A 24607-nucleotide genomic window follows, 5' to 3' on the forward strand; every position below is an offset into this window, starting at 1 on the left:
CTGGCCCCGGACACGACCTCCCTGCGTCCCCTTCCTTGCCTTCTCCTCCCCGCCCCAGGCCGCTCCTAGTCCAGAGTTGCCTGCCCTGGGCCGCTGGTCTCTCAGCAGGTGCAGCTCAGCCAGGGGGGACACACCGTCACTCCCCTTTTCTCTCGGCCACCTGGGGAAGACTGGTTTCCCTGGTTCTGCCGGCTTGGGGGCACCCTCCCCCTCTGGAGGACCCCAATTGCCCTAATGCACCGGCTGCCGGTGAATACCACCCGAATCAGCAAGAAAACCGGGAAATGTGCCCAGTAGAAAGAAAAGGACAGAAGAATGTAGTTTGTAGAGGAGGAGACCCAGGAGCCCTAAACGTGTGGGAAATGTTTGATTGCTCGTATGGTCAGAAGCGCAGGCCAGCCCTGTGGGCAGTGTGGGCTCACCAGGACACACGGACAGGCCCCCGTGCTGCTGAGCAGAGGCGAGCTTTCCAGGCTTTCTGGGGAGTCGTCTGGCAAAGTTAACAAAAACCTTACACTTTTCTGTGACTTTGACCCTGAGTTTTCTGGCTCAGGAAGTTAACCCAGTGACGTGATGGAAGCCGCTTGCTGTCCTGCTCGTGGGGGCTCGGCGTGGGGCCGTTTTCCTGGGACGGGGAGTGTGACCCAGGGGCACACAGCCAGGTGACACACACCAGACACCTGTACAGGCGGCCGTGAAAAACGTCACTGACGCGTGTTGGAGGAGGAGGAATGTTCAAGTGCTGAAGTTTAAAAAAACACTGGGTTACAAAGTGATACGTTACAAAACAATCACATTTTGTGGAAAAGAAACCCCAGCATTTTGTAGAAAAAGATCAGTGGAATACTGTACTCCAGTTAACATGGCTGTCCACCGTTCATGTTAGCAGACAGCAGTCTAAGAAACTGGCTTCTTAAAAGCAGATAGAAGGGAAGCAGGAATGTGGCCGCTGGCCCAGGGAAGAGCGGCCTGCGTCTGGTCCTGAGCTGCCTCCTGGGCTCGGAGGAGCCTGGGGCCGCCGCGGCTCTCCGGGGGGCACTTGCTCATCTGTGAACAGAGCGGTGCCCGCCCAGGGCATCAGCTTCGTTTCGTCCAGGGCTAATGGCTGCAGGTCCCCTTAAAGCCCATTGTGTTTTCTTTGCCTTCCCGACTACCTTGCAGGGCTAGTCAGAGGAAATCAGTACTTGGCAGCCATTGGCTATTTTAGCGTCTGTTGATAATTACATTTTTACATCATATTTTACATGCTGTGTTGCAAAGAAAAGCTTCCTATGGTTCATGGAGGGCGAGGCTCCAACAGAGGCCTGGCCAGTGGCCTGGCATGGTGGCCGAGTTAAGGCTGGGAGGCAGACGGCCCCCGTGGCTGTGTCCGTGGTCAGCTACTAGTTGGGGGTGCAGAGGGTGGCCACCAGCCTTGCCCAGAGCAGGCCGTGGGGAAGACCCAGGAAAGCCGGGAGTGATTGTGGGTTCAGGGACCTCCTAGGAGCGGTGGCGTCTCTGGGCCTCCAGCACAGGGGCCAGTCGCCAGATAACAGGACCTGGAGGCCCCATTCAAAGAGTGGGGTCCCTCCCAGCAGGGTCAGCTGGGAAGAGGGCTTGGGAGCTCTGAGCATGACAGGCACCACAGGAGGACTGGGAAACAGAGACCTGACACGCCCACTGTGCGAGCTGCACGTCAGCGTTTATGCAGAGCAGGCAGCAGTAGGGTGACAGGTGCACCGATCTAGGGCCTGCCTGGAATTGACTCGCTGAAGAGACCTGTTAATGTCTGGCTCACTAACGGGTCGAAGCCTGATATTTAAAATGGGTGTCTCCCGTCTCAAGGCACTCAGGTGGTACGATCAGCCACCACTGACCTGGGAGGTCATCTCCACATATTTTCTAGAGAAAACACCAAAAAAACCCCAAAAGCACAGCTCTCTTGCCCACAAAAGCTTTTTCTTTTTATTCCAAGCCTGCTTTGAACTGAACCCCTCGGTTTATGGGCAGGCACACAGTTAAAGTGCACACTGTCCCTCTGTCACAACCCTTGCATTACTGCACACATCCACTTTCATTATGCAATTATGGGTAACATTAAAGTTCATCAAGCTACTTGTTTTATGTGAAATTCGTTCATTTCCAAAAGATCAGAGGAACATTAAAGAACAAATGAAACTGTCGGTTGCAAATCACACAGGTTGATTTATCATTGATCTTCTATAAACAGCAAAGCTGGCTCTGAGATTCCCCCGCGTGGTAGGTCTGCATATACAGCGAACTCTATATCTTTTCATTTTAGCCTTGAACAAAATGGGCTGCATCCCGGGGGAAGTCATCATTTCCCTGAGTGCACAGCCCTTAAGGCCCCCCGGCACCCAGCCAGTTTGCCACAGCAGAGGGGTGAGAGCCCACCGCTGCATGGGATTGCTTCCGAGTATTTGCCGAATGACCTTTCCCACTGTGTCCCGCTGAAGTGCGTGAACTCCTACACAAGATGGGAAAATGCTCTGCTGAGCCCCTCTCCTCCGTGGCCTGGTTGTCACATTCCCATCCTTTGCTGTGAAACCTTCCCTGGCGTCTCCCGCCGTCAAACACCTTCCCCGAAGTCCCCTGCTGGGGGCAGGGAAGGACCCAGGGCACCTCCTGGGTGGCATGGCCAAGGTCATGCAGCTGGCGGGCAGTGGAGCCAGGATGTAATTCGGGTCAGGCTGTCTGCACGGCTTTGCTCCCACACCCCTGGGGCACAGGGCCCACCGCACAGGCCCCTGTGGAGGCCTGGGGCCCCTTTCCGCGTGGTAGCGGGAGCTCCAGGGCAGCTCTGCACCCGCCCCTCCCCACCTTGTGCTCGGGGGATACTGAGTCAGGGTCATCCAGGTGGGCAGGACCCCAGCGGGTTGTGCGCGTTATACTTGGCTTTGGGACGGGGTTAGTATGGGACTGACTGTGCTGGTGTGGCTGGAGCGTGGTCCACAGGGCAGCCCTAGGGCAGGGAAGGTGGGCAGGGAGGAGGGCAGACAGGCATGCTGGGCCATGAGCGGACGGGCACGAACTCACGTCTGCTGTCCTCCGGCCTTGATGGTGTGCCCCTCTGCCGGCGCCCGGGCCCTGCGCCCCCGACTGACCATGCATGCCAGCCCAAGAGCTGGAGCACATGCAGGGTTTGGAGAAAGAAGGTGGGGTGCTTGCAGGCCCGGCTACGGTATTGCCGGCAGGTCGGTGACAATGCATGCAGCTTCCCTCCGGCTCCCAGATCCCCTCTCCTGTGCCCTGTCCTAACGGGAACCTACGGAAAGGGGGTTCTGGGAAATGTAGTCCAGCCTAACCACGCTGTCACTTTAGGAAGCCAGAACAGCCGCCTCTGAACTGGCACCCGCGTGCCACTGTTAACTGTTCTTAGTCTACCAAGGATAAGGCATAAACCGCTGGGCTCTGTGTGACATGGCACAGCCGTGTTTCCCCTCAAGAGGATCTCAGGTCCCTTCTGCGACTTGGGGTACTGTTCAGTTTCCCCTTCACTGGTTCCCACTCTCCCCGTGATATATATGACTTAAATACTGAGATATGAGGCTAACTACTGTGAACACACCTCACATAGATGATCGGGGTGGACAGGAAAAACCAAAGCATTTGGTTTGTATGTACAAACGTTTACACCATAGGTGTTACAGTCCTATTTCTACAGCTGATCACACCGTCACAGCTGGGCTTCGAAACTGCCTTTGTTACCCTTTCAGTGTTTGCTCTGCCGCCAGCCAGGCCCCAGGTGGTGAGAGCGTGGGGGGCGGCCAGCGCCTGGTAACGTCACAGAGTGACACGTGGACTCTGAGGGACGAACAGCCCGTCTGACCCCTCAGTTCTGCAGCTGCCACAGCACGTGAGCAGGGGGCGTCTCTGTCTCAGGAGCACATGACATGCAGAAATAGGCGGAGGCCGTATTTGGTGGGCTGGAGTTCGCTGAGCACCGGCTTGGCCGTCAGCGGTCCTGCCTGGATTGGGCTGCCATAGTTTTCCATCAACTTTAGTCCTAGGACATGGGAGTATCACGGGGCACCCAGAGGGCGTCCTGCCTTCCGGACGTGCTCCTCCTTCCTCATGGTGCAGCGCCAACCTGTTTTCCCTTTGAGCTCCAGGCTGATCACCGCAGCGGGAGCAGGGAACCCCCTTTGCCTTGACTCAGTGGCAACAGGAGCCCAGAGTGGGTGGGTGACCGTCTCAACTTCTAGGTCAGTGGAGTGACTGTTGAGTCCCCTGTGGAAGGTTGACTTGGGAACAAGTGCCTCTCAGCCACAGAGCCTGCAGCCCGTGGGAGGCATGACTTTGGCTAGTGGGTCACTCAGGGAGGAGCCCCTCTCCCTGGGAAAATGCAACTCCTCACAGGAACTGCTAGCCCTGACAGCAGGGGGCTTATGGTGCCCGTGTCCCGTCCCCTCAGCTAACATTTACTGAGCACCCACTGTGTGCCCAGCACTGGCTGGGAGACACTGTGGCTGAAGCAGAGCCATTGCCCCCTCTCTGACACCCACAGTCCAGCAGAGAGGCACGTCAAACAAGCCAGTAGACACAGGGCTGGCTATGAAGGTGGGTGGCGGTGGGGCAGAGAAAACAGGCCAAGGGACCTGGGTGACCTGTGGGGCAAGAGAGACGCTCTTCTGCAGAGAGCACTGGGCACGGGCACGGGTCCACGGCAGGCCGTGTGCTGCAGCCCAGGCGGCTGGGGCACAGCAGCCCGCAGCAGTGTGGGGTGGGGGTGGGGGGCAGTCTGAACATGGGTTCCTCAAGGCCGAAGGGTTTGGGCGTCACTCTGCATGCGTGGGCTCCAGGGTCGGGGACCCAGCAGGAAGGTGGCATGCTCTGATTGCTGGCGGGGAGTGGACAGTGGGACGGCAGGAGAGGACGTGGGGAGATAGGCAGGAGGCCCTTGTCATCAGCCTGGTAAGTCACACCTTGGGTCAAAGCAGTGGTCATGAGAAGTGGGCGGATAGCAGGGACGTGGTCTGAGGGTGGCATTGATAGGCTGATGGCTTGGTTGGGAGAAGCTGGAAAGTCACCAAGATGACCCTGGTTGTAGGTAATCTCTTGTGGTGCATGGCCAGGCTACTGGCTAAACTCTCACCTTGATTGTCCAGATCCCTTGTTTGTGTCCCCTTTGCTGCAAAATTTCCCCATTGTTGGGCCCCCAGTGATGTCAGAGATCACTCATACTGGTCATGCTTTGACCTCTACCCCCTCACTTCGTGTTCTGGATGTTCTAGTTAAGGACTCTGACTGGCTCTTATTTCAATGGGAATCTAGCCCTGAATTACAGAGTGTTGGGGCAGAAACTACTCATTTTCTACCCAGTCTCTCTCTTCCTCACTAATGAAAACCCAGTGTTGTTGAGAATGACACTGTGTCTACATCAAAAATCATTATTTTACGCCATCCTTAAATTCAGTAGTTGCAAGCAAGGCCTTTCTGGGGATTACTGAGAAAGCTTTCCTTTCCTGATACAGAAAACATGCCTTCCCGCCGGCCCTTCCCCATTCTTGGACCTCAGATGTTAACGGCTGAAGCTGAAGCATTTTTCAAATGTGAGAAAAAAATCCAAGATAATTTCAGAGATCTTGGTGCTGATATCATCGAGCCACCGGACCGCTGCCCGAAGTCACTGTGCTTAATGTCATCAATGTTAAAGGAAGAAAATAAGCTCCTCTCTTGTGTAGGCTTCTGTTATATTCAGGTAGATTCCGCTGCTGACTGACATTGGTTCTGTGTTGTTGGGATGCATCCAGATGCAAGTAAACAGGACGTCCACTCAGAGCAGCTTAAGGGGCCAGAGCGGTTTTCACCTCGGGCAGCAGGGGCCACTGACGGGGCAGGCTTGAAGTGCGGTGCTCCGGGGCCCCCGAGCCTTCCATGGGGCCCTTCTGGGGCCGCTCTTCTCTGCAGGCTGCCTCTTTTTCCTGCCGGCAGAAACAGTGGCAGGCGTCACATTCACTCCTGGTCCCTTCTCTTGGGAAAGGAGGCTGCCTCTTCTGCCAGTGTTTAGTCATCTTAGCCTGGAAATGACACGTATCCCTTTCCCACCACCATTGGGTAGCACGTCACGTGGCCCTGTCTAGCCTTTAGAGGGCTGGAAATGGCGTCCCTGGCCAGGCAGCCTTTCTCCAGAAACAGCGCAAACCTACAGAAGGAAGCATGACCAGGCACTGCATTTCTAGCCCTCGAAGGCCCAGAGGGCTCCCCGAGGGAGGTGAACTTGATACAGGTTTGAAGGATGAATCGCAGTGAGTCAGACACTCCAGATACTGACATTCTTTCCAGCCAGAGGGAAAATATTTGGAACAGCAGTCATTCCAAGAAGATTTGTGAGAGACTGAGTCATCTTTGTCCATTGAAAAGCTTTCAGAAGTTTCACACTTGACAGCATGTTCAGCAGAGCAGTTTATGATCCATCAGTGAGGGACAAAGATCCGGGTTAAGAGTGATGACTCCAATTTTCTTGCTAAGAAAGCTGCCTGGTATGGGATTTGATCATGAGTTCATCTGAGGTTTGGACAGAGTCGGGTGGACACCAGGCATGGCCTCTGTTCTGGGGCCGGAAGCTAAGAGGGCTGACCGTGACCTTGAGTGAGCTATGACCTTGGGGCCAGGACTGAACCAGCCAAGTTCCAGTGCAGGATTGGTCATGAGTTGCAGGGATGGCAGATGGGGAGGGTCTGACCAAAGGGTCAGCTTAACAATTGGTCATTGTGAATCTTTGCAACTTTGCAACTTGAAACTGCCCAGCCATGCCCCAACTAAATTCAGGTGGTTGTTGGGAAATAATAAATAGCCAGCGAGGGATGGTCCAAACAAATAAATAATGTACACGGAGGCATTTGTAAATGATTAAATGTTATGCAAATCAGTCAACTAATTAACTTGCATTTCTGTGAGATGGCTTTGATGAGCAGTGGAAGAGACCTAGAGCTGGGAGCCGATGCGGCGCTGCGAACACCGGGGGGCGCCCTTCACGACGGACGCCACAAGCAGTGGGACGCCCCTGAAGGGTTTGGTCAGCCAAGCGGCCTAATAAAAATGTTCTTTTAAGAAGACTGGCTGGTGGCCATGTGAGGACTGTGACCCCATCGATTGTATTTTCTGAATTGCTCTTGAATTTGTCGCCTCCTCTCCAGTCCTGTAGAAACTGCCGTCGCTCAGACTCTAGCACCTGTCTCGTGGAGTGAAGATTGCAGCAACCTCCTAAGTGGTCTTCTTGCCTCTAAGAAGGCATTTTCCATTCTGATTCATTCTCCATATGTACCTAGAGAATTTTGTCCAATTACTTCTTGGTTTATTCATTTACTCATTCAGTATTTATTGAGTTCTGTCATACACAAGGCCTTGGGAACATGGCAGCAAGTTTCCCTGAAGTGTAGGTCTTAGCACATTGCTTTTCTCTATCACCAGTACGATAAAGCCAAACCCCCAGCATGGCGCACAGCACCGTTCACGCTCTGGTGCCCTCTACCAGCAGTACGGCTTGGCAGTCCTTTCCCCGCCTCACGGTCTCCCTTGTGTTCTGTACATAACAACTGGCTGTTGGGTGGTGGAAAGGACTCTAGGACTGGGTGTGAATCCTGGGTGGGGGACTTCATACTGAGATGGTCTTGGATAAACTGCTTAGACTCTCAATTAACTTATTTGTCAGTGGGAAATAGAAAATATACCTTAAAACATCTACTGTAAAAGTCCAAGATGGGAAAATAAATTGACTAGCACAGTGTCTTGTATCAGTTGTTGTGTGTTTTGTTACAAGTAACAGAGACCTGACTGTATAGGTTTAAACGAACGAATGTATGGAGAGTGAAGGTAGTTTCTGACAATGATTCAGTAGCTCAGAAATGACCAGGATGAATTCCCTGACTGTTCCCTCATGCTGTCACCTCACGCTCACAAGATGGCTGCGACAGTCCCAGACGTCATGCCTACATTCAAGGTGGAAAGAAAGGGGAAGGGACAGTGCCGGCCATTTACTCCTCTTTTTATCAGGAAATCAAAACTCTCAACTCCATATAATAGACTTCCCATTAGATCATTTTTTCCAAAAGTGGATCACATGGCCTTCTGCAGCTGCAGGGAAGGTTGGGAATTTGAAGGAAAGGATTTTCCAGACTGGCTGAAACAAATCATCATTTGTCACTTGCGGGTGGGCACACCGGCCTCTGAACTTTGGAGTTCTATTAACAACAGGGAAGAGCGCATAGTAGTGACCAGCATTATTCACTAGTAGAATTGCTCATTCATGTTTTCAAATCTTTCCCCAGAAATGCCACATGTGTTCATGTTGCTAAAAGCATTTGCACATGGCATGCTGTGTGTGCACGGCACTCTCCTCCCATATTGTACCACACTTTTGTGCTTTTTTCAATACATGTGCCATTTTCCATTTTACCATTTACTTGTTATTAAAGGATGCACAGAGATTGTTAACTGGTTGTATCATGGTTTACTTAATCATTCCTCTATGGATGGATATTTATTTCGTTCTCAGTTTATTATTACTGTCCGGGAGGAGATTTAGTTTTGTTAAGTTGGTGTTCTGGGCTGCATGTGTCACATAGATTTTCTCATCCAAACCCTGAAGCGCTCTGTGTGGCAGGTACTATGCCCATCTAATAGATGTGGGAATCCAGGTATGGAGAAATGAGTTTGCCCTAAGCTCTCCAGCGAGCCGGCGATAGAGTTAGAATTCACACAGAAGGTGATTTAACTGCAAAGCGTGTGCTTCCTCCCGGGAACCACCCTGAGATGGACACCTGTGCGTGTATCACACAGGGCCTCTCGCTTCCCCATCTCTGTGGCTATTGGGCACATAGTCCGGCCTCACCTCTGGATAGACTGACCGACCTCATACAGGCCCATCCTACCACACATCACTTCATGCCCTGCAGCCCCCCTAAACCTGAGGTGTGAGACACTGGGGGACCCTCTCAGCATCTACATCCACGCAACCTGGAAATCTGTAAGAATTAATGCCTCGCGGGGTGAGACTGACTGATGGAAGATGGAAGGCATGGGGTGACTCCTTCACACCTCCTCCCGCAGGCGGACCACCCTGGCTCATGGCCGTCGCGTGGCCTTGTAGAAGGCAGTGTCGTGAGATCAGATCATCAGTCTTGCTGAACACCAAGCAGTGGCCAGCTTGGTCATGAACCCCTGCCGCCCCCCGACCCCAGTGTCGGTTCTTTCCTTTTCTGCTTCGCTCTCCTCTTCCCCACCCTGCGTCCTTGATCATAAAGGACCAGCACACACAGGTCTGATTGCAGCTTGGCTTTCCAGGCAGCCCTGGCTGAGACAGTGCATACAGTTATTTCATCCTTTAGGATGATTTCCTTTGCCTAAAAAGGCTCCCTTAGTGGGATTACTGAGTTAATAAGTATGAATATTCCTGTGGCTTCAAATTTACCCACCCCAGGCCCGTGGCTCTGCCTGCAGATGACATCTCCACATCTTCGCTCGTTACGGAGCTGAGGGTGGAGCCGAGATCCCGCTGGCAGTGACTTCCAGGGAGGGCTGTTCATAAGGACATTTGTGACCACATTTATACAAGCAGGGTCGGTTCAGTGTTCATGTATGTGAAAATGGAATCTTTGCTGGAAAGGAGTTTTAACCATTTGGGTATATGTTCCCTAGGGAAAGAAAACTGAGGCCCCTAAGAGTGTGCTGGCCCCTGGTAATTGCTCTAATTACCTGTGAGCTAATTAGGGGCCATTATGTATTCAGAAGTGAGATTTTCATCCTTCAAAATTTGCATTTCCAGCGAGAAGCTCATTCTCTATGTACCATGTGGATTTCCTTTCCCCCCTTATGAGCCGGGCTCACCCTACATCTGCTGTAATCAGAAGTGCATTAGGCAGAGCGCAGAGAAATCAGCAAGAGGGCGCAGGCTTCTGGAGCTCACACATGGGTTTGGAATCCATCTCGCCCCAGAAGCAAGTATTTGGAGAGAGACTGAATTTGGGCAGCTCTTGCAAGGGCTGCTTTTGTATTTGTTTAGTCATAATCACAGGCTTTCCAGAAGAAATAAAATAACAGACACCTCCCTGAGCAAGAAATAGCCACTGTCTGGGCTCTGATAAGAGTCCAGGAGAAGGCTAGGCATCCAGATGGGCCTGCCACGGGCGCGTGTAACAGGCCCCCATGGGGAGGTCGCCAGGGCCCGCAAGGCACCTGCTCCTGCCCTGCTGCTCCGCCGACCTGCCCCTGTGTGTCGGAGCTCCTTTTGGTCTCCGGTGGACTGAAGTCCCAGTTCTCAGCCTTCTACTTCATGCCAAGGTTGTGGCTTGTTTCTGCCTTCTTGGGAGGAGAGAGGGGAGGGCAAGGAAACCCGGTCTCCCTTCACTGGCCAGGACTGACCACAGACAGCGGGCTGCAGGTCTGTGAGCTCCTTGGGTGGGCTTGTCCCCAGGCAGACATCAGTGCTTACGAAGCAAGCCGTGGGCTGCTGCCATGCCCCAGGGAGCCTGGAGGTGTGAACTAGAACAAGATTGGTATTTTAGCTCACCCGTAGTTAGTAAACTCTGCACAGTGTAAAAGAACATAGATTTGGGTGCTAGGAGACTTGGGTTCCTTGTTCTACTCTTTATTGACTGCAGCCTTGTCATTTCCCTGGGTCTGTGGCTCCCAAACCTTAGGTGATGATCAGAGTAGGAGCAGCAGCTGTCTGTCATGCACACTGTCACTGCATGGTTTGTGTTCCTGGCAGGTGTTGCTGATCCATTACAGACTTACTTTGCCCTGAACCCAGGCTTGACCTCAGTTTTTCTCAGCAGGGCATGCTGGTAGCCACACCAACTGAGTGGATGTGGTGTGAGAAGCACCTGTTTTCCCAGGATCAAAGGGTCCCTAAAGGTCCTTCTATAAACTGCCTGGAGACTGATTGTTGCTAAGAAGATGTCAGAACTGACATCTGGTTCACTCTAGTTGTTTGCTTAGCAAGGTTTCCCTCCAAATCCCCAATAATCCCCTGTATTAGTTTTCCATTGCTGTGTAGCAAATTACCACAAACTTATCAGCTTAAAACAATAGGTTCTGTCCTCAGAAAGCTCCCATTTGTTATCTTACAGTTTCATAGGTCAGAAGTCCAGGCGAGTCTGTGCTTAGAGTTCTTGTCAGGCTGAAGTCATGGGGTCTGTGGCCTGGATCCTTACCTGGAGGCTCTGCAAATAAGTCTGCTTCCAGGATCATTCAGGTGTTGGCAGAATTCAGTCCTGTGAGGCTGTAGGACTGAGGTCCCTGTTTGCTTGCTGGCTGTTGGTCAGGGCTGTTCTCAGCTTCTAGAGGCTGCCCGCATTCTCTGGCTTGTAGCCCCCTCTGTCTTCAAAGCCTGCATTGGAATGTCAAATATTTCTTATGCTTCAAATCTCATTGTCCTTCCCTTCTGCCTTCCTCCTCTGTACCTAACCAGACAGACTTCTCTACTTTTAATGGCTCCTGTAATCATATTAGGCCCATCTGGTTAATCTCTCCTTTTAAAAGCCAGTTGGACCATACCACATAACAATCGCAAGACTGATATCTCACTATCTAAGTTCTGAAGGATTAGGGTATTATATCTTTAGGAGGTCATTTTAGAATTCCACCTACCATATCCCCATTCAGAAGTATCACAGATTCTATGTGAGCAAAGTTTGAATTGATGCCTTGACACCTTAAGGTCCTACTGAAAAAGATTTTGCTCTCTTCATTCAACAGATAGTGGAACACCCGCCAGTACCAGGCACCTGAACACAGTGGTCTCTGCCTTTAGGAAGTGCAGTTTTTCCCAATAAGGTCCAGGACTAGATGCTTCACTGGCATATTCTGCCAAACAGTCTAAGGAGAATTAATACCAATCCTTTGGAGGTGGGCACACTTTCAAACTCACTTTCCCAGGCCAGCATTACCCTGATACTAAAACCAGACACCAAAAGAAAAGAAAATTACAGGCCAATATCCCTGATGAGCATAAAAGCAAAGATCCTCAACAAAATGTTAGCAAACCAAATTTAATAATGGAAGGATATACACCATGACAAAGTAGGACTTATTTCAGGGCTACAAAGTTAGTCCAACACCCCCAAAACAGTCAACGTGATACACACATTAAGAAAATTAAGGATAAAAGTCATATGATTATCTCAACAGATGACGAAAAAAGCATTTGACAAAATTTAACATCTGTTTATGATAAAAACTGTCTACAAAGTGGTTGTAGAGGGAACTTACCTCAATCTAATTGAGGCCGTATATGACAAGCTCATAGGTGACTTTGTATTCAGTGGTGTAAAGCTGAAAGCTTTTCCTCTAAAATCAGGAACAAGACAAGGATGCCCACTCTTGCTATTTTTATTCAACATAGTATTGAAGGTCCTAGCCAAGGAAATAAGACAAGAAAAAGAAATTAGAGGCATCCAAATTGGAAGAGAAGAAGTAAAACTGGCATTGTTTGCAGATGACATGATATTATACTAGAAAATCTTAAAGACTCCACAAAAAAACTGTTAGAACTAATAAGTGTGTTCTTTAAAGTTGCAGGATACAAAGTCAGAAGACAATCTCATTTACAATTGAATCAAAAAGAATAAATTAAACCAAGGAAGTGAAAGACCTGCACTCTGAAAACTCTGAGACACTGATGAAAAAAATTGAAGTAGACACAAATAAACGGAAAGATATTCCATGCTCTGGATTAGCAGAATTAATATTGTTAAAATGTCCGTGCTACCTAAAGCAACCTACAGATTCAATGCAATCCCCATCAAAGTTCTAATGATATTTCCCCTTAGACATTTCTAAATGCCTAAGGACATTTAGAATAAAGAGTCCTAAAAATTTCATGGAACCACAAGACCTCCAATAGCCAAAACAATTTTGAGGAAGAAAAACAAAGCTGGAGGCATTATGTGCCATGATTTCAAACTATATCACAAAGCCATGGTAATGAAACAGTATGATGTTAGCATAAAAAACAGACACACGGGTCAAAGGAACCAGATTAAGAGCCCAGAAATAAACCCACATATATGTGGTCAGTAATTTACAACAAGGGGCCAAAAGTCTGTTCAATAAACAGTGTTGGGGAAACTGGACAGCTTCATGTAAAAGAATGAAACTGTCTTAATAAAATAAACTGGAAGTGGATTAAAGATTTGAATGTAAGACCTGGAACCATAAAACTCCTGAAAGAAATGCAGTGAGCTCCTTGACATCTCTCTTGGCAATGACTTTTTGGATTTGATACCAGAAACAAAAATAAGCAAGTGAGACAATATCAAACTAAAAAGCTTTGCACAGCAAGGGACCCCACCAACAAAATGAAAGGCAACCTATGGAATGGGAGAAAATATCTTCCCCGGGACCAGTAATCCAGCCAGTGCTAGGGCCCTGGTGACAGAGCCAATGGCGTGGAACGACCTTCGGGGATCAGAGCAGCATATGCAGAAGAGCCTGTGGGAGGATCGTGCAGGAGGTCTGTGCCGAGCAAAACCCGGCAGCCACGTGTGTGATAAAGCCCAGAGGCCATTTGACAATCCTTTGCCAAGAGGCCATGTTCTTAGAACAAAACACTGACAAATGACACTCAGATAAAAGTGTCTTTTTTCTTTGAATCAAGCCTGCCTTTTATTCACGCACACACAGAACCCTCGGGCAGGGGCTCTGCCCCTCCCTGCCGTGGCTCTGCCCGTTGGCTCAGCCTCATTTCAGAGATGTGGGAATTCATAATTGGTTTGCCAGTTGTCACTGAGGCACCTTAATGGCTTTTTACAGATTGATGTACAAACGGCATTGATGGAAACCAAGCTGAAAAAAAATTAACCCCTGCCCTGACTGCAGCCACAAATCCCGCCATTTCATGTTTACTCATGCTTTGTTCAAGCTTCTGACCATGTGCACACGAAACTTAGTCACAGGACACTCAGCATTTATACTGTATCGGGAGCGCATTCCGTGTTTGTTGTGTGATGTGCATAATGGCTGTGGTCTAAAATCCACCCTGAAAAGGAAAATCTGGCTCTCTCTGACACGACCACACCCTTCTCCTCCCCTCCTCCCATCCAGATTCGGAGTTGATTTGAGGCTAATTTCCCTGCATCCTGTTTTATTGTGTAAGGGGCACTGGGCTCTCAGGTGAAGGAAGGATGTGGATTGCACTTCCCCAGAGAAACACCTAGTTCTGCAGAATTTGTTTTTGTCTTACAATCTTGCTAATTTAATTGTTCATATATTTCTCCTGACCTATTATCTAAGAGTTATACCCTGTATGCTTCCCAAAGGGGTTGTGTGGTTCAGAGGCAGTGTGAAGCCTAATTAGATTTATTTCAGAGTAGGATCACCTCACCCAGACCCAGGGTAAGGACGTGAGTGTGGGACAGTGCAGGGGCCGAAGCCCCCTCACTCTTCCGCGCGGTGGAAGACGATCCATCCCTTATGATGCTCTTCACGCCAAGCTGAGGTGCAACCTCAGAACCTTCCTGAACACTGTCCTTCAGGCCAATCAGTAGTTGGCGTGCGGTGAGCTCTGTCCACTCTCTGGTATTGAGAACCGTGCCCGAGCCGGGAGCAGAGAGGGCTCTGACCCCACCGTGGAGCGGCCACCAACCGAGGCATTCAAAGACTGGGTCGGGAGGAGTTCAGGAGGGAAGATTCACATTTTGGAGGGATTTGGGCAACTCACTTACAGAAAGTTGCCCATCTGAACAGAAGTATAGCATTAGAGAGTTTGTGGCCAACTCCACACCTGTACCTCAGGAGATAAGGGGGGTCCGGCCCTTAGGATGGGGAATCTCAGAGGTGTCCTCCCTGGGCCCATCCCCAGTTTCCTGATTTCACTCCCCAGTCCTCTCCCCCTTGCCCCACGGCCCCGCCCGTGTGTAGGAGTGCCTTCATGTGGCTGCCTCCCTCTGGGGACGCGTCACCCTCGCCCCAAGCTCTCCCTGCGCTGAGGCAGGAGGGACGAGTCCGGGCCTCTGGCTGGGGGCAGCTCGGCGGGTGGGCAGCTGGTGGGGGAGAGCAGCCAAGTGCTTTGGCTGGAGCTTCTTGGCCACCAGAACACCCAGGCCATCCTCATTACCTTAGGGACACCGCTGTTGTGAATGAAGGGAAGGTGATGTATGGTTGCAAAAATGATCATATTACAAAGTTTACATTTTACAAGTGAATACTTCTGACACAAACGTCCTAAAAGGGATGTGTCCTAGAGAATTGCTTCACTGTGTCCTAGGGGTCTGACAGTGGGCTGCCTAATGCTCCATGGTGACTGTGTTTGACCTCACCAGGAATGACATCGAAACATGGATCTTTGGGGCCGCCAGGAAAGTAAGATGGGGCTCGGGGTCCAGCTGACTTCCCCCGGGACAGGCCTTGGCGGGGACCCACCTTCTAGCCTCACGTCTTCAGTGACAATGCCGTTGGAGTCCCCCTTGAAATGGCCAAGATGAAATACTTTCTCATATCAAGTATTAATTTTCTTCGCAAGGCCAGTCTTGTCTCTTGCCAGGAATTTGCATTTCTTATTAGCACTACATCGGCTCTGCTTCTTGCAAAACATTAATCTTGGTCTCCTTTCTGCTTTCATTCCAAGGAGCCTCCATATGAATCGAGAAAGTCCTGCCTGAACTCTCCTGGCTACACGGTGCCACCGTCATGTCGTCTCCGTGTAACTGACATTTCTCCCCAAGGCGGGGTGGGTGTCAGTGCACCTCGCCACAGGGGTCATGAGGATATCTCTTTCTCTTCCGTCAGGAGGTGCCTGTGCACCCTGTCTGCTCTGCGTGTAGCCCAGTGTCAGACAGGAGTGGCTTGTGGACATCCTTGGTTCCCAGCTCCCCCACGACGTCCTGAGCCTGCTCAGCACCACACGTGGGGCGACGGGCAGGTGGACCTCTTCAAGAGCACCTGTCCTGAAGTAAACTTGATGGTTAGTCTGCCACCTGACCAAAGGAACGTCTGAGTCGCATTTCACCAGTTCCAAGGGCAGGTTTTATGTCCTGTAGCGCTTCATAGTCTACCATGTTTTGGACCATTAAGTTTTTTTACAGTGAGACTTTGGGCAATGTGCTGAGTTTGGGGATCTTGTCCGCCCGACGGGTCAGCGCAGTGCGGCAGTAATAACCCCTGCATCTCCATGCTTAGGCAGTCAGGTTGTTTCGTGCCCATGCTGCACGTTCATCCCAGCCCGACTGGCAGAACTGTCCTGTGTCTCATTTAGGAACGGAGGCCGACAGGGGCTTCAGCACCTTCTGCTGGCTGCTGGGCCACATGGTAGGAGGGGCACAAAGGAGCATGGCGACTTGTACAGTAGATTTTTGTTTTGCTTTTATTCAATTTGGGAGGTATAATTGAAGCATCAAAAACTGCATGTATTTAAAGTGTACAATTTGATACATGCATCTGTCTGACACCCTCACCACAATGAAGAAAATGAGCAATTCCATCATTCAAAGAATGTTCCCCATTCCCTCTGCAATCCCTGACTCTCTCCACACTTGTCTTCAGGCAACACTGACCCGCTTTTGTTACCAGAGATTGGTTTACACGTTCTAGGATTTTTAATAAGTGAAATCATACAGCATGAACTCTTCCTCGAACGGCACATTTCATTCAGCACGTTGCTCTGTAGAGTCACCCGTGCTGTGTGTCAGTGCGGCTGGTGTTCTGTTATGTGGACACACCGTGAGCTGCTGGTCCTTCTGCCCATTGGTGGATGTGGGGTTTGCTTCTAGTTTTTGGCTGTTACAAATAAAGATAAGACACTGGGTACCAATCTTTGTGTAGACACCTGCTTTTATTCATCTTGGCTGCATATCTGGTGGTGGACATTTTCTAGTGTTTGCACCTGCTCACCTCTCCCCAGAGGTTCCTGGGGGCTCCAGGTGCCCCACATTCGCACCAACACTTGCTCTGGTCAGTTTGCAAAATTTTAGCCATGCTGATGGATGGGTAGTGACCTCACTGTAGTTTTAGTTTGCATTTTCTGAGTGACTAGTGGCACTGAGCATTTTTCCTGTGCTTAGTGGCCATGCTGTAAAGCATCCTGTGGTGGGACTCCCCTGACGTTGACCCGACCTCTCCTCTCAGTAGAATGACCAGGGAGGCCCTTCTGTCAGGATCTGTGTCCCCAGGTCCTGCTTCGTGTGGTCTGAACCAGTTTGGACCCCTCATTTCACCCCTCTGGGGCAGGCTTGTGGGCTCCCCATCAAAGGTCCCCGCCACTCTCTCAGGACCTGTACCCCAGGAATCTCTCCAGACTCTCAGCCACCTGTGCCCGCCCCATCTGGCGGATGTCAGTGGTGATTCTTTACCTGACTTTTACTTCTTGGCCTGCCTCCCTTTTCCATTTGACATTTTGGGCGGTGATACCAGGGCTACCCTAATCCCAGTGCTATTCTGACGCAAATGAACGCCATTCCTGAACTGGCTGTGAGTCCCTCCCCATTCTGACCAGCCTGGCCCCAGAGGCGCTGTTCCTAGCCAGCCAGAACCCCGGACAGCCTGCTGTCCCAGGGATGCCCAGACAGGCTTGCAAAGGAAATGATATTAAGTAGGGCAGTTGGTGGGGTGTAAAGAATTCACGTGAAACCTATGTTGACATAAAATCCATTCTGTTCATCTCAAAAGAGAATTAAGCAGCCATCCCCGGGCTCCTGCCAAGAGCGTCCTCGCATCTCACATCAGTCAGTCTGCGACTTAAATCAGTGCAGGGTTTCCAAGGTGCTGGCAGGTTCTGGACATCCTGGCAAACGACGGGGAAGATGAATCGGTCGGTGTCCCAGTGAGAGAGTAAGGCCTGGAAGGGAAGCGTCTGGCGGCTCAGGCTCCGGGTGAGAGGGGCGGCCAGGGCTCCGGCGGGGGGATCGGGTGTGGGCAGGCACCAGAACGGGCACTAGGGAGCGGCCTCGGCCGGGAGAATGAGCCGGGCAAGGCCACGGGGCACAGGAGCTAAGCAGGAGCCACGTGTGAGGTCTGGCATTTCCTCCAGGTCAGGCCTGTGGGACTGGTGGTGGCGCTGAGGCCTCAAATCCACAGTTACCCTCACACTGCGTCCCAGGGAGAGGCACCAGGGGTCTGGGGGGGCTCCAGCTGTGGGTGCTGACAAGTGAACGGAAGGGCGTCAGGCAGAGTGTGACAAAGGACAGCATGTGTTGGCTTATTTATAGAGAACTAAAAATGAAAATCCCTTCCAGATGCAAATACTCACACTTCTACTAGGAACCCAAGAAAAGAAGGATCTGGACCCAGCTCACAGGGAGTCCTTCTAAAGGTCTTACAGGTGTTACCCAGGCATGGGGTCGCAGACGAAATCTGTCACGTTTCTGGACCCTGCCTGGCATGCCCTCCCAGGCAGGGTCAGCTGGAGGCCCTTGGACCTGGGGGCAGACTGGCCCCACTGGCTGGGGGCTGGGACGGTGGAGGCCCAGTCGTAGCTGTAGGTCAGGGAGGAGGCCCGGTCAGCAAATCAAATTCAGCAGCTCTTCGAGCGCATACACTGGCCTCTCGCTGAAATATGGACCATGACTCGGCAGATCCAGGTGGAACCCAAATTCTGTATTTCTAACAAGCTCAGGCGATGTCCGGGGCTCCTTGTCTGTGGACCCCACTGTCGAGTCCCAGGGTGATGAGCTGTTCAGCGGGTGGGGCAGGAATGAGGGCATTCAGGCAGAAATTGGCTGTCAGATGGAAGGGTGAGGGGCGCACTCGGGCAGGAGGTGAAGGATGGTGGTACACGCGGCAAGCAGGTGACGCGCAGAGGAGACGCGCATCGGGGCTCGCCTGGCTGTTGGGCAGTGGCCTGTGCCGTGCAACCCCAGAGGTTCTGGGCCTGGGCGGCCTGGGCGTGGCGCCTGGGTCAGCACCTACCCATTTGATGGCGATCAACTCTGGGCACCAGTGTTCACATGAGCCCACCCCTTGGAGGTCTGCTGCGAATGTTATGTGACCCTTCACATGACACAGGCCTTGGGGCGTGGGAGGTGCTCATCGCGGGAGGGAGCTGGCCACGGTCGGAGGACAGGGGGGACGGCAGGCCTCCTGCCCCTGGCAAGCAGGGGCCGGGAGCAACAGCTATGGCCGTAGGGAGGAGGGTGGAACCCGCCTTGCCAGGCTGGGTGTGGGGCCCTGGCCTGGGGGTGAGGACGTGACCCCATGGCAGGAACAGTTGCCAAGGGGGAAACTCGAGAGCAGAGCCTTCGGGGCTCAGTGTCCTGGCGGGAGGTGGTCCTGCCCGAGACCCTCCTGCCTGGGGTCCCCCTCAGGCCGGTGGCCAAGGCAGATCTCAGCCCAGAGCACCGTGCGGGGGCTGAGAGGCCAAGGCTGCAGGCCAGCCCAGAGCAGGCGTCGGCAGGGCCATTGGGCCGGGCTGAGCCGGACCACCTGCTCTCCCCTCCGGGGAAGCCGTAGGCACTTGGGCATCTGTGCTGTCCTGTCTCCTGAAGGCCACTCACAGGCGCTGGCCGGTGCCCACAGCCCGGAATGCCTTCTCCTGCTGTGGCTTCGGGGACACCGTCTTCTCCTGGCCCGAGGCCTTCCCTGCGGGCGTCTTTGCCTCACTCATCAGCACCAGTTGCTGTTGTTCCCCCTTCTCCTTACACGTCGGGCGTGCCGATGCTCCGTCTCCTTCTCCTCCTCTGCAACGTGTTTCCACCTTCACTTCCTCCTTAGTCTTCGTCTTTTAAAAGTCAGGGCACTTGAAGTTCACGATTCTTTAAAAAGTTGTAAAACTATGGTAAAATGCACATAAGTTTACCATCATACCCATTTTTCCTATGCAGCTCATGGGGTGAAGTACACGCACTTTGTTGGGCACCAAGCCCCAGGACACTCCATGCAAAACTGATGCGCTGTCCCCATTAAGGGCTCCCCAGCCCCAGCCCCCAGCCCCTGGCCCCACCGTCCTACGTCCTGTCTCTGAATCCGATGACCCTGGGGACCTCGTGTAAGTGGAATCACACAGCATTTGTCCTTTTGCGACTGGCTTATTTCACTCAGCACAGCGTCTGCCAGGTTCATCCACCTGTTGGGGCAGGTCAGAACCTCCTTCGTTTTTAGGGCCAAATAATATTCACAGTATGGATCTGTTGTATTTTGTTTACCCATCATCTGTGGATGGAGGCTTGAGTTGCTTCCCTTGCAATTTTAGCCTTTGTGACCAAGAGTGTAAGAATACCTCTTTAAGCCCCTGTTTTCAATTCTTTTGGTTATATGTGCAGAGGTGGGATTGCTGGACCAATCAAATTTTAAGTCAAAAAGGAGAAGAAAGAATAACAAGGATAATCTGAGGGCACAAAATCCGAGGCCCGTGGAGGTGGACTTCTGGCCAGTGGGGCCCCAGGACTCAGGCCGGTGCCGCGGTGCTGTCTCTCTTTCTGGGTCTTGCCTCTTTCCTCCGCGGGCTAATTTTCTCTGCTGACACTCACCTTGTGGCGGGGAGGGTGTTCGGCATCCGAAGGCCTCAGATTCACATCTTCCCAGCACGAGAATCCCAGCAGGGAGAGAAAGAGCATCTCTCCTGAGACTACATTTTAATCCTATACTTCTAAGGGCAAGAAGCTCGCCTACTGAGAAGGGCAGAGCAGATGGGGAGAGAACGAGCTTTGTTTTTGATGATGACCTTGAACTGCTCACCGGAACTGGACCCCATTTCCCAGACATCTTGCTACGCGAGCTGATTAAATGTCTTCACCGCGTAAGCCTCTGCCATGTGCTGCTTCTTGCAAGAACCACAATCGTAACTGCTGTGCTGGGTAGCTTCACTGAGACCTCATCTTAGCAAAGGGGAGCAGGAACACCACCTGCTGGGGTGGCTGGTCCCACTTCAGGAGAAGCAGTTCCCTCTCCTGACAGAGGAGTGATGTCAGTCAGTCATTTTGGCTGCCCTTCATTTTTTACTCCGAGAAGCTCTCTCCTGTCCACTGAGGAACAGATTCAGCTGATGTGCTTTTCCTTTTTGCCTGCAATGCAGTTGTGATGGCTGGACTTAGAGCAGTTATTTTGGGTTCATGAGGGAAACACCAGGGAAATCTCAAGAGACTTCACATCCACTGATCAATGTCAGCAACCACCTACCTCCCGCCTTCTTGTTATGTAAGAAAATCGTTAAGTACATGTTAAGTTCTTTTTACACCTAGGCTTCATCTTTTTTACTTCTGGCATCTTGGCAACAGGCCTTGATGTTTTGCTTTGTAGTTTTCCCCAGACATGGCCTTGGGGCAAACAAAGCACCCAGCCTAGGAGGCCAGGCCCTTGCCTCAGGTAGGGTCACCATGGACCCAGTAAATATCCAAGGGCTTATTGTCATGGGTTTGGCCACGATTTCAGAACAAACTATGTGAAGTCGCATGCTTAAGATAAATTAAAAGCATTTCACTCATGACCAAATTAAAAGGCTTCCAGCTCTGTGAGTCATTTTGGCTGGTCTCTCTTTCTCTCTCTTCAATTTTTTATTCTTATCTCCTAATTTAGCCATCTGGAATTCTTTTTAAAGTATCATCCTATTCAGCATTTACACATGAAGGACTTGACTTTAAATAGAAAATCTACATTTCATTGTAAAGAGAGAACTCAGCATTTGTGTCCTGTTCTGCACCAATCTCAAATATGTGTGCTCAGTGATGGTAAAGACTAAGTCCAGAAAGTTCATTTCACACATGACAGGAGACACCCAAATGTATGCATGACCGAAGCTCCTAAAAACACAGTCTTCACAGAACAAGACTCTCGCTACCGTCTCGCCCTGATGTCCTCAGCGTGATAGCTTTCCACCCTGTGGTCACAGCCTGGCAGTCAGTGCACGTGAGGCAGGCTGGCAGGTGAGAGCAGGTGGGGCACGCTGTACTAGAATATGACCTGTGAACTTGAACTTCGAGTTTTGCTGGGTGTCCTGTATTTTTGTATTTGCTCCATCTGGCAACCCTGCTCATTAAAAGCCAGCCAAGCATGAGAAGGTGTGTGCCTCACGCTCACCAGGACAGGCACACCAAAATTAGTGCCGCTCAGAACCAGCGCCGGCTGGAGGGAATCCCATCTTCCTGGCCCCCGGGGCTGGGCGCCACCAGGCGACTCATGCCGGCCGGTGGGTGGGACGGACGCACATCACTTCCAGGTCGGACCGTCGACCGCCTGTGCTGACTTCCCGCAGTCCCTCTGATGAAGTGACTGCAGAAGCAGGAGGAGATTGTGAGCCTCCATCAGCCTGGACTGCCGAGTGTCTGTGATGAGGGGGCATCACTGCCGACCTGCAGTGGGCACGTGGCAGGAGGGAGAAGTGCACTCGCCTCATGCAGGGCTGCCCAGAGCCCACAGGCCAAGTCTGGCCCACTTGCTGTTCGCTGAATAAAGTTTTATTGAAACACAGCCTCATTCACTCATTTATGAATTACCTGTGGTTGCTTTTTGCTACAATGACAGCTTTAAGTAGTTGCAGTGGAAACTGAAATACTTGTTATTTGGCACTTTACAGAAAAGCTTTGTCAACCCCTGTTTTCAGCCACAGGAATTTTGTGGCTGGTGGTGTTAACTGTAGCATAACTAGCCTCTCCTGATGGCTTTACTGAGGGCAGTTTTTTAAGTTGCTAATTTGACGGATAAAAAAATAGGGTAACATTGGGTTTTGTTTACATCCTTGATTATTATTGAAGTCACACATTCTCCCGTTTATTGACTAGTTGCATTTCTCTTCTGTTTATATTCTTTGCCATTTTATCATTAAAGGTTTAGTGATTTCTTATTGATTTGACTGAGTTCTCAAAGGAGAGAGGATGTCAATCCTTTGTAATTTACATTGGATTTATTGTACTGAGTCAGCTTAGAAGGGAGACAGTCCTTTCCCCCCAGAAGTTAAATAAGTATTTAATTATACTTGTGCCAGTTTTGTATTTGTTTTTTTTTTTAAAGTTTTAATCTGTTAGCAGTTTGTTTTAGTGCAAAGGGAGAAGATAAGGGCCCAAATGAATGCTTTTTCAAATTGCTGACAATCCTGCACTACTTACTGGTGAGCCTCCCCTTTTCCTTTGCTTTTAATACTTTCTGCCCATCATTCCCTGTCTAAGAGGACTTCTCGCTTGCTTTTCTGATTCTCTGCATGTCTGTGATGTAGGGTCAGGAGAATAGTTGATAGAGGACCCAAAAATGGGTGGAAAAGGGGAAAGAAAAGGAGAGACTAGAGCCTGTCCGGGTGGTGGTGGGCTTTGAGCGCACTCTGGGTGGGGATGCAGAGTGGGGCTGCAGTGGGCGGCTTGGCAACTGCAGGGGGTGTATGAGAAGAGACAGGAGACAAAAGGGAATTTGGGAGTTTATTTCAAAATACAAGTAATGAACAGAAGTATTTTAAAATTTCTTTGACTCCTGGATTGTATTTCTTTGAATGTGACTTTGCCTGGAGATGAGGTTACCCTGGGTCTTCAAATTTATTTGGATAAAATACGCAAACGCTTTTTCAATACCTAAGACATGGTGGGTACTCAGTAGGCAGCACGTGCTGCGAGGACCATACCTGCCTCCGGTTGCCGCTTCCCTGTTTCGTGGGCTGAACGTCCTGGGTCTGTCCTCAGGCCCTCAGGTCCTGCTGCGTCCATGTTTGTTCACTCCTCACAGTGAGATGCTGCTTTTGCAAGACCCAAGGTGACAATCTGGGGCATCGATGCTAGACATTTAATTCAAGTAAAGCAGGAAGAAGTAATTCCATTTCCTCCCTTCTCCATGCATCTCCTGAAGCCATAAATCCTGAGGGAACTGTCAAAAATACAAGCAGTCCCGAAGGAGGAAAATTCACCAGCGTAGCTTTCTGGGACGGCAAACTGCCCGGCCCTCTTCTCGTCGTCCCGGTGTGTGAATTTCCAAGGACCTTCGCCTCACATTTTTCTGTATTCTTTTGAGCGTGGTTCTCCTTTTTACTTTTCTTCTTTTTTAAAAAAATTAATTAACTAATTGATCGATTTTTTTATTGAGGTATCATTGATATACACTCTTATGCTCAGGTTTCACATGAACAACACTGTGGTTACTACATTCCCCCTGTTATCAAGTCCCCACCACATACCTCCCTTTTCTTCTTTGACACTGATATTTCTAGTCATTTCAGGCCGTGTAAAATATTTTAACTTTTAACAGGGCTATAATTTTACTTATTTTCTTTTCTCTGTGTCACCATATGTAATTATTTTAAGTTGTCAGTAGAAACAGGTGTGGTATTTGACCATTTAGATGGAGAATTGATTTCTGAGTCGCCATTCCCTCTGACTCGGAGGAGCGTAGCTGTGAGCAGGCCGCACTGAAGTTTCCCAGAGAGCTCGCCAGGGGGTGTCAGCGCTCTGTGGGGGCTTCGGGGAGAACCTCCCAGCCCCTGGCATCCCCGAATCCCCAAAGCACACTTCCAGGGTGAGAAGTCAGCCAAGGCTCTGTTCCAACATTTACCCCGTTTAAGCCCCATCCCGCCGGTCCTCACCTGACTTTTCTCAGAGTGCTTCGGATTTATCCACACAGATGGCTGTTCCTGACTGGGTCCCCCAAATTTCACATTCTTCAGAGGCTGTTCTGGCTGCCTGGGCCTTCTGCGGTTTTCCCCGCCTGGAATGTTGCCCCTGCCCCTTCTGCCCATCCTCACACCCAGCTCACAAGCCCCGTTCCT

At 50.9% G+C, this 24607-nt stretch overlaps 1 protein-coding gene and 1 long non-coding RNA gene across 3 annotated transcripts in view; both read left to right on the forward strand.

The window, feature by feature from the left end:
* MTHFS (methenyltetrahydrofolate synthetase) overlaps positions 1-24607 on the forward strand; it is a 116518-nt gene that overhangs the window by 38428 nt on the left and 53483 nt on the right. The window lies entirely within an intron of this gene.
* Positions 5099-7729, forward strand: LOC130681501 (uncharacterized). The gene is made up of 2 exons (XR_008994701.1): positions 5099-5701; positions 6918-7729. It is a non-coding gene; the product is annotated as an uncharacterized LOC130681501 (long non-coding RNA).

This window comes from Manis pentadactyla, chromosome 18, assembly GCF_030020395.1.
Source record: "Manis pentadactyla isolate mManPen7 chromosome 18, mManPen7.hap1, whole genome shotgun sequence".
Lineage (NCBI taxonomy): Eukaryota > Metazoa > Chordata > Mammalia > Pholidota > Manidae > Manis > Manis pentadactyla.